Source organism: Macrotis lagotis, chromosome X, assembly GCF_037893015.1.
Source record: "Macrotis lagotis isolate mMagLag1 chromosome X, bilby.v1.9.chrom.fasta, whole genome shotgun sequence".
Classification (NCBI taxonomy): domain Eukaryota; kingdom Metazoa; phylum Chordata; class Mammalia; order Peramelemorphia; family Peramelidae; genus Macrotis; species Macrotis lagotis.
In genome coordinates this window covers 15629595-15645551 of record NC_133666.1, presented here as the reverse complement: position 1 = coordinate 15645551, position 15957 = coordinate 15629595, and the positions used below count along the sequence as shown (strand labels likewise).

At 35.6% G+C, this 15957-nt stretch overlaps 1 protein-coding gene across 2 annotated transcripts in view; it reads left to right on the top strand.

The window, feature by feature from the left end:
* The window catches only part of IL1RAPL2 (interleukin 1 receptor accessory protein like 2), a 1037032-nt gene that overhangs the window by 557848 nt on the left and 463227 nt on the right, over positions 1–15957 (top strand). Inside the window, exon 1 of one of the 2 annotated variants that reach the window (XM_074207404.1) lies at positions 206–272. The exons of the other annotated variant lie outside the window; for it this stretch is intronic. The gene's annotated coding sequence lies outside the window, so the exon portion shown is untranslated. Of the gene's footprint in view, positions 1–205; positions 273–15957 lie in introns of those variants that run through there. 2 annotated transcript variants of the gene reach the window in all.

Genomic DNA, 15957 nt, shown 5'->3' with positions numbered 1-15957 from the left:
AGGCAGTAGTAGCAACGATTTACATTCCTTTCATTGAAAAGGGAGGATGAGCTTGTTACAGTGGCATGATAGAAATCGAGGCAGGCAGCCAAGAGAGGTTAATCATACTAACAACTATTAAATGGGGGAGGGGCAGAGGGAGAGGCATGAGCTGCTTGCTTTCTGTAGTTACTCAGCAAGATCATCTTCTTGGAAAGAATTAATAAATTAACCCTGATGAATAACCATTACAAATGGTCCCAGAGAAGTACGTCGGTAGCTTCAATTCTTTGGTAAGTTCTTGGAAGCTTAATGTATGGTTTTGTTTGACCTCCTATGGTTTAATCTATTTTTTCGTAGAGAAAAGATCCAGAAGTATACTGGGGAGAAAAAGGGATTACTTTTCATCTTGGATGACCTGCTTTAATTATTCATACATGTGTGGGCAGCCAGTTGGTATAGTAGGGAAACCGTCAAATCTGTAATCAGGAAATCCTTAGACACTAAGCTGTATGATCTTAGGCAAGTCACTTAATCTTTGTCTGCCACACTTTCCTCAACTGTAAAATGGGGATAATAATGGTACCTATATTCCAGAGCTTTTAGGAGAAAAATGAGGGAAAATATATATACACATACACACATATACATTTCCAGCTGTGTAATGTCCTTTCCAAATGTCAGATAACATTATCCTGATTTGTGCTATGCCTTGTCTATCTGTAGCTCTGGGCCCATTTGGATGATTTTCACATTAGGTTTAATTTGTCATCATAGAGAGACAGACAATGATCCTTTTGGACAAAATGTAGTGTAGAATTTGATTTTTTTTTTGGGTTGACAGACATGTATTGTAAAGACAGAAATTTGGGAGGATTTCAAGAGCCCCACCAGTATTTCCTGGCACTTTTTTGCTTCCCTTGGGATTCATTTGAATGTCAAATCTGTTGCATTATAGGGGGTGGAGGGATCTCTTAGCCTCCATAGCTTTTGTGGGTTTTTGTTGAATAAAGTCTTCCAAATAGATATTAGGGATATCTACTATTCAGGATTTAGTTGTAATTAAAAGGAATTGTCCAACCCCAAGTCAAAACACAAGTCAGAACTAGGAAAATGACCACCAAAAGATTACCCTTTGTTGGCTGCTTGGCTCAGGCTAATCCGTCATTCTGTGATACACCAAAGGAGACAGCCCCATCCTCTCCCTGACAAAGGAGAGATTTACTGATTTCTGTACCTCAGCAGATTGTTTTTGTCCTCCATTCTCATCAAAGACCATGACATCAGGGAGGTAATGACATGACAAGCACGTGAATTGGATTTGAGTGAGGGAGGCTATGCTGTCACCAGTTTTACTTTCTCCTCCGGAGACATCTGGGTCCAGTAACCAGAAAAGAATCAGGAAGACTAGAGACAGCCCTGCATGCAAGGCAATCAAGGATAAGTGACTTACCCAAGGTCACATGGCTAGTCACGTGTCTGAGGCTGAATTTGAACTTGGGTCCTCCTGACTCCAAAGCCAGTGCTCTACCTACTGTACCAGAGAGCATGAAAGAGGCTTGAAAACCAGGACTTTCTAGTAGAAGACAGCTCAACAAATACAAGACTAGGGGAAGTGTCCAGTCGAGAGCAGAAATAACATGTTTTGCAGAAATAATACTGTCCTCAGCAAACTCAACATGATGTTCAAAAGAGAACTATGCTTTGTGATTTCAGTGGTGTCATTGCCATCTCAAAGCAAGGTGCCTTGAGTTTGTCACTTGCCTAGTAAGGTTAGGGGAGGAGAGTTCCATAGCATGCTAGTTATTAGAGGGAATACTCTGGAGGCTTTTGAATGTCCTAGGTCATATGTTGCCCTTATAGAAACCAGTGAGTCAACCCCAGAAACTGTTAATTAACTCATAAGAATAGCAGAGGCCCAATTAGAAGTACCCACTGGCATCATCCTTTATAATGGGGAGGCACCTTCTCTTACTCAGGTGATATAAATAAGGCAGTGACTATTCTATATACTAGTTAGTCACCAGAAATAGATACTTTAATCCAATGTTGATTAACTCATTTAGTTTCAAGTATGCATGGATAATAATTCCTTCTAGTTCTAAATCCTATAATCCAATTTTGTGCACTGAAGTTAAGCACTCTAAGGCTTACAAGAGAATATTACTACGTAGTTACCACCTTCAAGGAATTTACAAAGAAGTTAGGAAGACAGGACTAACTCTAACCTGAATGAACCATTTGAGAACAATGCCACACTAGGTGTCATGAACATAGTGCCAATCTCAATATCATCAAGTGCTTAGAACATTTAGTTAAATTTCCCAAAAATTCAGGTCATTAATGCAGGATCTTATCTTCAGGCATTATGGTACAGAATCCACCCCAAATCATCACATGGACTGTTTGTGCCCAACCTATGGAATAGTCTTCTGAGTTCGTATTGGTTTGATCAGCCACAGTCAGACACACCGTATCTTAACTCTAACATAGTGGTGTCATTTTGGTCATCTTTGAGAACAAAAAGAAGCAACCCTTAGAATCTTTGGAGTTAAAAAACACACACACACACAAACCTGTGTTCAAAGATTGACCAGTGCCCCTTGGGCAGGTCACATAACCTTTTCTGGCTTTAGTCTGCTCTAAGTGCATGAACTTTCAAGTGATATTTCATATCAAAATGTTGATGTTGGTAAAATCTGGCTTAAATATAATAGTGGTAATGGAATAACCTCCCATTGAGGAGTCCAATAGGTTGGTGATTTGGTCAACTGGAGATCCAGCAGAACAAGGGGAAGTTCCAAATGGAAGAGAAATAAGCATATTTCTGTACTCACAATCAGATCATATCAAAGCTACACAGAATGAGGAATATTCATAGGAACAAATCATGCTAAATGAAACAAATGGCAAAGACCCAAAGCGCAAAGAAACCAGAAATTAATTTGTGGAACTCATTTCACTGTGACTGTAAGAGGTCCAATTAGGAGGAAGAAGGACAAGACATCAAAGCCATGTCCTACTCAACTTCCTTAAGGAAACATTCAATGGGGAGTTAGAGTTGTTCCATATAGATGGGAGCTCATTACTTTTGTTGTCAGATTACTTGAAATAAAATGGTGTTTGCCACAGTCATAAGACCCTGGAATCACCGATCTAGAGCTAAAGGGATCATTAGAGACAATGTAGTCCTACCCCTTCATTTTAGGAGGAAACTAAGACCCCAAGAAGTTAAGTAGCTTGCCCAAGTTCACTCAGGATCATAGATCTAGGGCTAGAAGGAATCTCAGAGGTCAAGTAGTCCAACCTCCTCATTTTATGTATGGGCAAACTGAGGCCCAACAAGACTTAGTGACTTGTATAAGATTGGACAAGTAGTGAATAGTAGAATCAGGATTAGAAGCCATGTCTTCTCTCCCCCAATCTATCACTCTTTGCATTGAGTTGCAAAGCACCTTTAGGTGCTTTTATGAGGCATTTGGACCCTTTTGCTTATGGAACCATCCCAGACCTCATTCATGTCACCCTTCCAGTACTCACTCATGTTTTCTTTCCATGTTGACTTCCAGAATATTGCTAGCAAACAAAGATTTTAAACAGTGTTTGATTTTGGTTGTTGTAATTATTGTTATTGAGATAAAAGCTCAGAGCACCCCCTTCAACCAAAGGACTAATGTATAAAAGGGCAGTAATGTATATTTTAGCCATTTTTAAAATTAAAAAAAATCCCAATCCTTTCTAGAAATTATTTTTGGGCCCATGGAAGAGATCCTTCCAATCTAACTCTCATCATACAGTGTCTGTTTTCATTGCATTGGTTTTGTTAGTATTGTGTTGAAATATGTGTTGACTGGCAATACAAAGACTTGATTCTGGACGCTCACCTCTAAGGCCAGGACTCTTTGCATTTGAAGCTTTTTTAGAGATCAACAGACAGAACTTTCTCCTCAGAGAATAGCTTGGTCTGTAGGCAGAACATGGAAAGCAAGGTCAAAGGTCGAGGCTCAGTAGATCATTCCAAGCTGCTGTGACCCATGGAGGTACCATCATCAACAGTTTTGGGGAGATTCAGTCAATGTCCCTATCCTTGCATCTGACCCACATGCTAGAGAAAAGTATTGAGACACTATACCTTTCATGCTCAAAACCAAACTGAAAAACATGTGTCCAAGGATGGTGAATAATTTTTTTCCATGTCGTGGGTATCCATTTTTTAAAAATGATCTCTTTTGGACTTTTGAAAAAAAAATCTTGAAAATGAGCATAGCTAATAAAACCATGGGGGGGGGGGAGAGAGAGAGAGAGAGAGAGAGAGAGAGAGAGAGAGAGAGAGAGAGAGAGTGTGTGTGTATGCATCCCAAATCCCCTTAAGTACTTATCCTGAGAAGAACAGTATTTCTACTTGAATTAAGGAAAAACCATCTGGCATTAGAGTGCCTGGTAAAATAGAAAGGGCACGAAAATTGGAGACTAAAGAATTGGCTTCAATTCCTGACTGCACTACTTACTATATAACCTTGATAAATCATTTGACCTCTCTGGGCCTCAGATTCATTTGGTCTAAAATGAGGATGATAACCCATATACTCTCTTTCTCATAGGGATACGAACTGTTTAGTGCTGTATCAAATTGGTATTGGCAGTGTTATCATCACTTTTGTTACTTAAGTAGATACTTTAATGACTCTGTGAGCTCATTGGTACTGGTATTCCTTCTACAGGAACTATCGAGGGACATCCAGGCTTTCTCCTATGTGACTCTTATCTATGTCCTTTTAAAAATCTTTTATGAAAACTCTGTCCAACGAACTGATCAACCTTCTTCATGGTTTCCCAATATCCCTGGGGGAACCAATAGAATACTTGAACTGGCCCCCTTCCTTACCCAATGGCACATTTCCTAGATGACATCTTTGCCACTGCTTCTTACATAGAAATCATCATTAGAAGCATGTTATAGATGCTTTAATCCCACCTCCATTATCTTTTGGGTGCCAAACATGGGTGATTCTTAAATGTTGCCTAATAATAATTTGATTAGGTAAAACATTTCATAAGAGAAAACTGTTGGAAACATCTAGTCATAGCATCACAGACATCATGATGATGATGATGATGATGATGATGATGATATCAGTTTACATATATCTTCTCATTTTATCTTTTCAACAAACCTGTGAAGTAGGTACCATTATTATGCCAATTTAACAGGTTTTGCAATTGAGCCTGAGGGAGGTCCAATGTCTTGCCCAGGATCACATAGCTATTAGTTATTATCTGAGGCAGAATTTGTACTCATATTTCCTGTACTCCACATATAGCATTCTATTCACAGCATCACTTAACTGCCCCAGGGTAGGACTTAGAGATCATCTAGGTCAGGGGTTCTTTTTATTTTGGGGGAGGCAAGTGGCATTAAGTGACTTACCCAGTATCAAATAGCTAGTGTCTGAGGCCAGGTTTGGACTCAGACTCCTCTTAACTCCAGGACCAGTCTCTATCCTCTAGGGGTCCACCTAGCTACCCCTAGGCCAGGGGGTTCCAAATCTTTTATTTTTTTTTTTGTCACAAACCCCTTGGGCAGTCTTCACCTACAATTTCTTTCTTTCTCAGAATAATAGTTTTATATGTATCACTTAAAATACAGTGTTACCAAAAAAATCAACTATATTGAAATCCTGTTATCAATTTAAAAAAAAACAAAACAAGTTCATAATTCAATCTATGTTAAGAATTCCTGTGATCTCTGAAGCAAACCTTATATACCCTTCTTTGTGGTATTTGTCTTGCCTTCCCTCTTTGGACTCATTGCTCCACCCTTTCCCCAGGCTGCCATTCAAGGTTCCTACTGAACCTATGAGTTCACAGAAAATGGTTTTCCTGATTTTAAGCTCATGGAAGGAGAGAAAGCAAGTCATTTCTCTCCTTTGCCCGCCCTCCCGAAAAACCAGGGTATTTATTATTTATTACATAGGCCCTCTATGCAGTTCTGTGAAAGACATTGAAAAAGACAATATTTCTTCCCTAAGGGTTTTATGTCAGAGAAAAAAAGGAATAGTTTAGGTATTCAAACACGGCCCAAGAAGGTGGCCAAGTCTCAGAGGCCTAAAGGTCCACTGCCCCGGCTCTCTTTTAAAATTCTCTTTCCCTCTTAACTTGTGTTCTTTATTCATTTCCCTCAGTGGAAAGGTCTTGTCAAGGGCAAATTTTGCATAAGAAGTAAGTTATCTGCAGTTTCTGCCCAGAATGCTGAGTGATTTCTGTGATGCCAAGAAGGAGGTGCCAAGGGGTGTCTTTGGAAAGATTGGTGATGCTGTAAGGTAGAAAGAGGGAGCAGCAGGTTCTCTCTCCCTCCTAATCCTCCTTTTTTTCCCCTTCACTTCCCCCCTTGCAAGAGTGCTCACTACCCAGTAGGCCACAGGGCGAGCTGCCTAAACATGCTTGGTGGCAGTCCAATCCAGGTTCTGAGAGAGTTATAGTGAAACTGATGGGAAATAAAGATTTATTATTAGAGAAATGGCAAAACCATTGGATAAAGCACTCAGAGATGGAGCTGGGACAGCTTAGTAGATGAGAAAAAAAGGTGGATTCTTCCAAAATGCTTGACCCCAGAATTCATAGAGCTAAAGTTTATCTAGTCCTAACCCCCCCAATTTGCTATAGGGGAAAGAGACCCAGAGAGATACTGTGACTACCTAAAGACCTATAGGCAGTTAGTCACAGATTCAGGACATGAACCCAGGTCCTCTGATTATAAAACAGTAAATTATAAATTTCCCCTGTACCACAGTGCCCCTATCTTTGCAAGGGCTGTCTCCTCTCTCTCTCCTCTCCCAACTCTTGTGTCCCATACCTGCCATATCCTTTTTCCTCATAACAACCTCTTAGAACTCTTAGCTTCCTTCAAGGCTCTGCTCATGGGTCTTCATTTATATCAGTGTATATAGATTTCTTATTTCTGTTTTCTTTACACCAAAATATGCTTAATGAAGAGATCATTTGGTCAGAGGGTATGAAGAGTTTAATAACTTTTCTTACCTTGTTTTCCAAAGTGATTGGACCAATTCAAAATAGCAACAAGAATGATTTAGCTCCCCACCTACAACATTGGCCTTTCTTTCTTTGATCGTTAATTTCAATTTTCTGAATTTGAGTTAAAACCTGAGTTATTTCAATGTGCATTTCTAAGTAAACTGAAGTGATTTCTATATGGTTATGGATAGTTTGTGTTTATCTCTTTAAAAACTGTTGAAAAAAATACCGTGAGAATTCTTGCCAAAATGAATGCCTGCCCGAGACATAGGCTTCCCAAATATCCTACTTTAAATACATCAAAACCCTGTTGTTCTAATCAGACCAAATAATAATTGAAAATCCTCAATGTGGACCTATATTAAATGGCATCTGCTCCCCAGAAGAACATGCAAAGTTAACCAGAAGTCTTAGGGCAATAGAAAAACAAGACCTCTTAGACAAAAGCTATAGTTCATGTGACCAGAGATGGGACACGCATAGCAATCTGTGTTGAGATGCAGGAAAAGCAGAGGATTCCACTGAGAAAAGTTGTGGAGTATTCAGAAATCCCCTTAAGAGAATCTTGGAAACCTGGGTAGTTGCAGTGGCTAATCTGGTGCCATGCAGTGTAATACATACAGTATTCAGACTGAAACAAGTCCACTAGTTCTAAGTCTGCAATATTCTGTCGTGAATCTCCAGAGAGATACCGGAAGAGCTAGTATTCTGAACCCCAAAGATCAAGATGGGAAAGGGGATAATAATCTGAGAAAGTGGAGATTTGCACAGGAAATGGGGAACATATAGGGCAAGACTAGGCAAATCTAGCCACCTTGCCCAAAAGTACATCTTGGGTCAGAACCTAGCCCTGGAACAAGACCACAATTTAGGAATTAAGCTGGATACAGCAGTAAATCAGAGCATACCCAAACCAGTATAAAAATATTTGCAATTCTAAATCCATAACTATTGAAAGTAGAGACTTAAAGGTAAAAATATGAATTTTTCACAAAGACCATGTAATATAAATACAAAGAAGAAATGAAGCAAGGGATTAGCAATTAAATAAATGCTCTTGAGGAGAGAACTGGATAAAAATGAATAACCTAGAAAAGAAAATGGTAAAACTTAGCCATGAAATGGTCACCCTGAGAAATAAGAGAATCTAATGAGAATCATGACTCCACAAGACAGTAAGAAATACTATAACCAAATTGACTTAAAAAAAAGATGACAGTGTAAAATGTCTAACATCAAAAGCAACTGACTTGTAAAACAGGCCAAAGAGAGATAATTTAAGACTCACTGGAATCCCTGGAAAACCACAATTAAGAAGAAAAGAGCCCTGACATTATATGTCAAGAAATCATAAATGAAAACTGCCCAGATCTCTATGAACCAGAGGGCAAAGTCAACCTAGAAAGAATTCACCATTTACCCCCTGAAAGGAACCCCAGAAGAAATGTGCCAAGAATATCATAGGCAAAATCCAGAAAGAAAAACAAACATACTGAAAGAATTCCAAAAGAAGTAATTCAAATATCAAGAAAAAGACTTGGTAGTATACTCAAAATAAAAGAAGACCTTGGATTATAATATTCTGAAAGGCTAAAGATAATGGGCTTACAACCAACAATAATTTGTCTTTCAAAACTAAATATATTCCCGTAGGGAGAAAATTCTCAGTGGAATAGAGGGTGAAGCGTTCCTGATGAAAAGAACAGACATGAATAGGAACTTTGAAATATAAACACTAGAACTCAGAGGAAAGTTTGATTTCAGCAATTGGAGGGAACTATAGGATATCATGCTAACATTTTAATAGAAGGAGAAGCAATAAGTATCATCCCTTCAGGAGCTTAATGTCTTCAAAGTGTATTGAGGTAGTTAAATAAAGGGGAAGTAAAAGAGGAATCTGGTAATGGAAAAAGGAGGAAGAAAAGGATTGAACTTGCTATTTTTCATAATTAGAAAAAAGTAAGAATGTACACTAAAGATGTGGAAAATAAAGGTGACATCAGAGGAACCTGATTCTCACTTGAATTTTTTTTAAAAGTTAAATTCTCTCTCTCTCTCCCTTATATTCTCTCTCTCTCTCTCTCTCTCTCTCTCTCTCTCTCTCTCTCTCTCTCTCTCAATCACACACACACAGGGGCAGCTAGGTGGCGTAGTGGATAGAGCACCGGCCCTGGAGTCAGGAGGACCTGAGTTCAAATTCGGCCTCAGATACTTAATAATTACCTAGCTGTGTGGCCTTGGGCAAGCCACTTAACCCCACTGCCTTGCAAAAAAAAATAATAATAATAATTAATTAAATAAATAAATATTAATCACACACACACGTGCATGCTGGGATTCAGTATAGAAATATACCAAATGCAAATTTTAGAAAGAATTTTGGCAAGTATTATACAGAAGTAAATTGATGCAATGAAAGCAACCTTATTCATCTTGAAGGGAAGACTAAAAGGGAGTAAATAAAGAAAAGAAAAGAATAGAATGGAATCTGAGAGAGTGCCTTAGATGGACTCTTCAACAATTGAGGAATGCTAGAAGAAATTGTGATCTATGAATGTAGCGGATTGTTGGTCAGGCTCAAGAAATAATTTCAAAACAATTGCAGAGAATACTCAGTAGTGTGAATTGACTCAAAGTGAAATGGTATGAGCCCAGGAAACAATTTATACTTGGAAAATAGCATTGTAAAGAAGATAATAACTTTAAAATTATTAAAAAGTCTGATCAAAGCAATAACTAACTGTGTCTCACAAAGGCCTGTAGTGAATATGTTGAATCACATTACCAATTCCTGACAGAGAAGTGCAGGATACAAGATGCAGAGGCCTACATTATTGGACATGATCACTGTGTGCAATCATTTTGCTTGACTATGCTAATTTTATGGGGTTTTTTCCCCTTTCTGATCATTAATGAAGGGGAAGTATCAAAGAAGAGGGGCAGCAATAGTAATTTTCCCCAGATTTAGGTTGCTATTTTTTTTAATGCACAGAAACTAATAAGAAGGCATAGATAAACAGCATTTTGAAAGGAAGTATAGAATTTATTAGGATTTTTTTTAAATCAAGCATTGTTTCATATATAATCCTCTTTTAGTGTTCTGTTTTCTGTGTGGAAATTTTCTTTTGTCATATTTAGGTTCTGAATAAAATTTAAAATTATTTCACCAATTTCCTATTGGTGAATGACTTTTTGTCTTAGACATTTGTGTAAATCATCCATGTAACTTAACTGTAGTGTCCATATACTATGACTCTGAGATTCAGAGCCCAAGTCAGATATCTGAATTGCTTAACACGTACTATAAGGATGTCAAAGGTAGACTAGATCTCATATGTATGGTAGCACTTTTGTAGTAGCAGTGTTGTTGTCCTTCATAAATAAAGAGAACCAAAATGATATCCCACTGTCAGGGTCAAGGTATAGTGTGTATGACTGTAATTGATCAAAGCAATATGAGCTTGGAAGAGTCTATCACAGATCTGGCACAAATAGTCAATGACATTTGGTAAGGAGATATCTAAATTTGCACATCTCTCATTTCTTTTGAGCTACTACATTAAGCCATGACTTGACAACTATCTCCATGAATTGTGATGCATGAATACCAGGTACTTTTATTGCCCCCTCAGAGTGATGTAAGCAAAGTCAGGTAAATGCTATATGGAATATCTACACAAGGAAAGAACAAAAACAAGCAATGAAAACTGGGTAATCTTAAAGACCAAATTTGTTCCTGGAAAAGACTTGAGAAAATGAACTATCACTATTTTTTGGTTATCTGTAGGTATAGAATGTTGTATATACTGTTAGGTGCAGTTGAAGCTTTCATTAGCTTTGCCAAAATAATTTCTATTTTTCTTTGTTCTTTTTCATTATTTATTACTAGGCTTGATAGGTAGGGTCAGGGAAGAGATGTATATGAAAATGCCTATGAAATACAAACCAAAGAGATGTCTCTGCCTGTCTGATTCAAACTTCCTTCTTTCAAGTGCTTGTTTTCTTGGATTTGTTAAACTGATTTGCTATGCTCATTTTCTTATATTTTTTTGTTTGCATCTTCTTTTCTACTGAATGACTTTTCTGTTCTTTTATCTAATACCAAATAGATTTTATGGTTACTGCTTTGTCTTTATCATTTAAGATCAGATAATTCTAGGCCTCTTTAATTCCTATAGCTTGCTTGTTTGTTTTTCTCATAATTTCCTTTGAAATTCATGGCCCTTTGTGCTTCCAGTTGAAATTTTTAATTCTTATATCCAGTTATTTAAAATAATCTCATGATAATTTAGACAGAACTAAATGTATATATAATATACATACATATATATATATATATATATATATATATATATATATATATATGTTTTAGTTTGGACCAATAAGAAACAATAAATAATATCTCTCCAATTGTTTGTCTTCCTTTATCTTTGTAAGGAAGGTTTTGTCTTTATAGTTAATTCCTGGGCGTGTCACAGTAGAATATCATTCAATCCTTTTACACATTTTATGGTTATGGAATTTCTCTTTCTATCTCTTCTTCCCGCCTTTTATTAATAATATATAAAAAAAGTTCATGGTAATTATGGATTTCTTTTGTTTATAATTTCTTTACTGAAGTTATCCTTTCACTTAATATTTTCATTTAATTTATTTGATTCTGTAAATAAACAGTTATGTCCTCTGCAGAAAGAAGTAATTTCCCCTTCTTTAGGAGGATTTGTTGCATTTAGCATCATTTGTCTATGCTTATTCCTTCAGTTTCTACTTTTGTATAACTGTCCTACCTAGGATTTTTAATACTTTGTCATATTATAGTGGAGACAATGGGAACTTTTGTTCATCATCCTGATCTTAATATGAACTGTCTAGTATTTATAATATAAATAATGCTAGTTCTTGGTTTTAAATGGATACTTTTTTTGTCGTGTTAAGGAAGAGCATTTATATTAGCATATGTTTTCATTGTGTTCATATAAATGAATACAATATTTCAATGATGGTCTTTTCTCTCTCATTTCATAAAAGCTTGTTTTTAAATTACATTTGTTGTTCATATGATTTATTCTGTTTATAATCTTTCCAATGTTGAATCATTATTTCATATCTGGTTTAACATAATAAAATATTTAAATTTGTTACTCTAGCTTCTTTACTAGTATTTATATTAGTTTAATTAATATTTGTTAGTATTAGAATAAATTTCCTTTCTCTATTTTATTTGTGAGGTGGGTGCTGTTATCCATACTTTACAGATAAGGAAACTAAAACCTAGGAATTAGACCAGGGTCACAAAGCTTATAAGTCCCTGAGGAAGGACTTGAACTTAGATGTTATGGACTCTGAATCCAGCATTTAGCAAAGAGGTTAATACTTCTTTATATAGTTGATAAAATTCAATGGCAAAACTATCTGGATTTTTTTTCAGTTTGAAAGTTTATTTATGATTTGCTCAATTTCTTATTCTTTCTGATTCTTTTGTTATTGATCAGTCACATCCCATCTTTGCGAGGCCTTTTGCAGTTTTCTTGGGAAAGGTACTAGTATACCATGCCACTTCGTCCTCTAGTTTATTTCATAAAAGAGTAAACTGAGTTTGCTTCATAAAAGAAGCAAACCAAGTTAAATGACTTGCTCAGGGTCACACAGCTAGTAAATACCTGAGACTGGATTTGAACTCAGGAATATAAATCTTCCTGATTCCAGATGTAGCACACTATCCACTGAACCACTTTGCTGATGTCTAGATTCTCTATTTCCACTTTAATAATCTGGATTTTTTAACTTTTTGCAACTATTCATCCATTTAAGTTTTTGCTTTTGTTGGCTCATAATTTAACATATTATAGTTTTTCAAATAATGATCATTATTCACCCTCCATTGTAAATTGATGCTTTCTTCTTTTAAAAAATCATTGATTTGGTTTTCTTATCTCTCTAATCAAATTAACTAGTTCTTTGGTAGTTGGTCATTAAAAAAAAATAGCAGTTGACTTTATTGGTCACCTCAACAGTATTTTTTAAGATTAGCTAACTTCTAAGGTTTCTACTTTCTGTCTTATTTTAGAATCATTAATTTATCAAATTAATAATTTGATAAGTAAAATTTGGCAAGTTAACAATTACAAAAGAAGACAAAGAAATCTTTTAAAAAGCAGGAGTGAATTTTGAAGCAAAATATTATTGAGATGAAAACTGACTTGCCAGTCACTGTACTGACTGTTTTAGAATTATATGATTAATTCATAGACTTCCTTTTCCTCTTTAGTTGACATCCATTTTTAAAGATAAAGATTTTTCCCTAAGGGTTCATTTTCATGCTTGCCACAAATTTTGTCGTATTATTATATTCTTATAATTTTCTTTGATATTATTATTTGTTTCTATACCTTTTTATTTAACTAGCTATTCTTTAAGATTAATCATATTTCTTATTTCACATTTTATTGTGTTATGGTTATGTGTAATATGTTTAATGGGTTGATATTGCTGAATTTATTTATAAATTATGCATGTTTTGGCATGTTACCAACATTTGCAAAAGTGCCATACACAGCCAAAAAAAATAAGTAAATTGCATAAGTTTATTATCCATAAACCACCAAATAGCTGTCATATCTATTTTTTGATTTTTCTTTTAAAGCATATGTAATATTTTATTTTTCCCAAATTAAATGGAAAAACAATTTTTAACTTTCAGTTTTTAAAAAAATTGAGTTCTAAATTTTCTCCCTCCCTCTCTTCTCCCTTATTGATAAGACAACCAGTTTGACATATGTTATATTTTTGCAGTCATGAAAAACATTTTATATTAGTTACATCATAGCTATTATTAAAATAGTTTATTTGAAACCTGAGACCCATTTATGACCATTATGAACCTCATTTTCCTTATCTGTAAAATAATGTTGGATTAGATGAATACCTGAGGTTCCTTTATAGTTTTAAGATCCTTGATTTTAACTCTGTATGAATCTTTTTGTGTTTCTTATAACAACTTCTTGATTTTTGTTTTTCAATCAACTCTTATACCTTCCTACATTTTATTAGTTCACTCCATTTGTATTTACAGCTAAGATTATTAAGTTTGTTCAGCCCTCTAAATACTATTGTAATATTTCTTTTCTTCTTCTTCTTACTCATTTCCTCACTCCTGGTTCTTCAGAAACATATCAAAATCTCTGACCAGTTATGTATTTCTCAGCAGAAAATAATGTATATTTTTTTATGTTTTTGCAAGGCAAATGGGGTTAAGTGGCTTGCCCAAGGACACACACACAGCTAGGTAATAATTAAGTGTCTGATTTGAAGTGTCTGGATTTGAACCCAGGTACTCCTGACTCCAAGGCCAGTGCTTTATCCACTATGCCACCTAGCCGCCCCAATAATGTATATTTTAATTTCATTAAAGAATATCCTTTATCATAATGGAATGGACTTAATTCTGGAGAATAAATAATTTGAGAGTATAGAAAATTTTCCTTTCATTTTTTTGTTGTTTTGCATTACATTATCTTATTCAATATCTTCCTGTGTAGCTTAGATTTCTAGTAAGATTGTCTCTGATTTTGAAGTGCCAGAATTTGGTGACCACATTTATGAGCAAGTTAAACTTTAGGGTCCTCAGAGTAAGCATCATGTGGGTCCTATCATTTTGTATTCTGCAATCTATTTCTAGACCTTCTGAGAAGTCTTTGTATGGTTTCTAAAATATGGTATTCATGATGTTTATTTATTTGTCCTTTCTAGTCCAGTAGTTCTCAGAGTAGCTTACTGAGCTCCTTCCTTACCTCTGTGGCTTTGCTATATGGAAATCTGAAATTTTCTTCCAATTTTGCCAACATTTATTTTTATTCCCAATTGATGCTTTGTTTTATTTTTACAGTTGCATGTTTTGAAAGTTCTTCAACATTCATACACATGCATATGCATATTTATAAGTTGCATAATTTCCTTCCACCTTCCCTTCCTACACCCCTCCTCTCAGTGGTGAACAGTCTGGTGAACATGGTACAAATACATTTGTGTTTAACATGTTTACAGATTAGTCATTTTCTGTATGAAGAATTAGAACTAGGGGAAAAGAAAGAAAACCATGAGGTTGGAAGGAAAAATATGAAAGAAATTTTTAAAAAGTAAATGCAGTGTTCATTCAGATTGTGTAGTGTTTTTTGGTTTGGTTTGGTTTTTCCTCTGAATATGGTCAGCATAGTTCCTAACAGGTCTAATAAAGATATTCTAGGTCTCTGAACTGCTGAGAGGAGTTGTATACATCAAGGCTGATCAACTCACAATATTGTTGTTAATGTCTACAATGTTTTATTTATATATATATAAATATATGCACATTTTCTCTTGTGATGTCATACACACACACACACACACACACACACACACACATATATATATATATATTTATTTCTCTTAGAGGTGTACTTATTAGTGAATTCTTGTTTGTGTTTTTATGGTAGTTCTTTTTACCTGCTCGTGCTCTATATGTCAGAAAGGACACCAGTTCTTATGTCAGAGGACTTGGATTCAAATCTAATGTTTGATGTTAACTACCTAGGGGATCTTGGACAAGGGACTTAATTTCCTTGAGCTTTAATGATCTCATCTATAAATTGAGGAAGTTGGATTGTAGAAATTCTGAGTTTGCTTCCAGCTCTATAATTCCCAAGAGTACTTCATTGCTATAGTGACCGTGTATTACCTGCTTATTTCTTAGGGTTTGTTTTTTTGGTGTAGTTTTTGTGCAAACTTTTTTCTTTCAAGTTTTCTTTCCCTTCCATTCTTTGTGTTGTGGTCACTCACTTGTTTTATTTGACACCCTTTACCCTGTTTTGAAGTGCTACATGAAATCTGGGCTTAGATACACCTACCCAACTCAACAATCTTTTTTGGCACTTCCCTTGTAATTTTGAGATATAAAAGCTGAAACTTGAT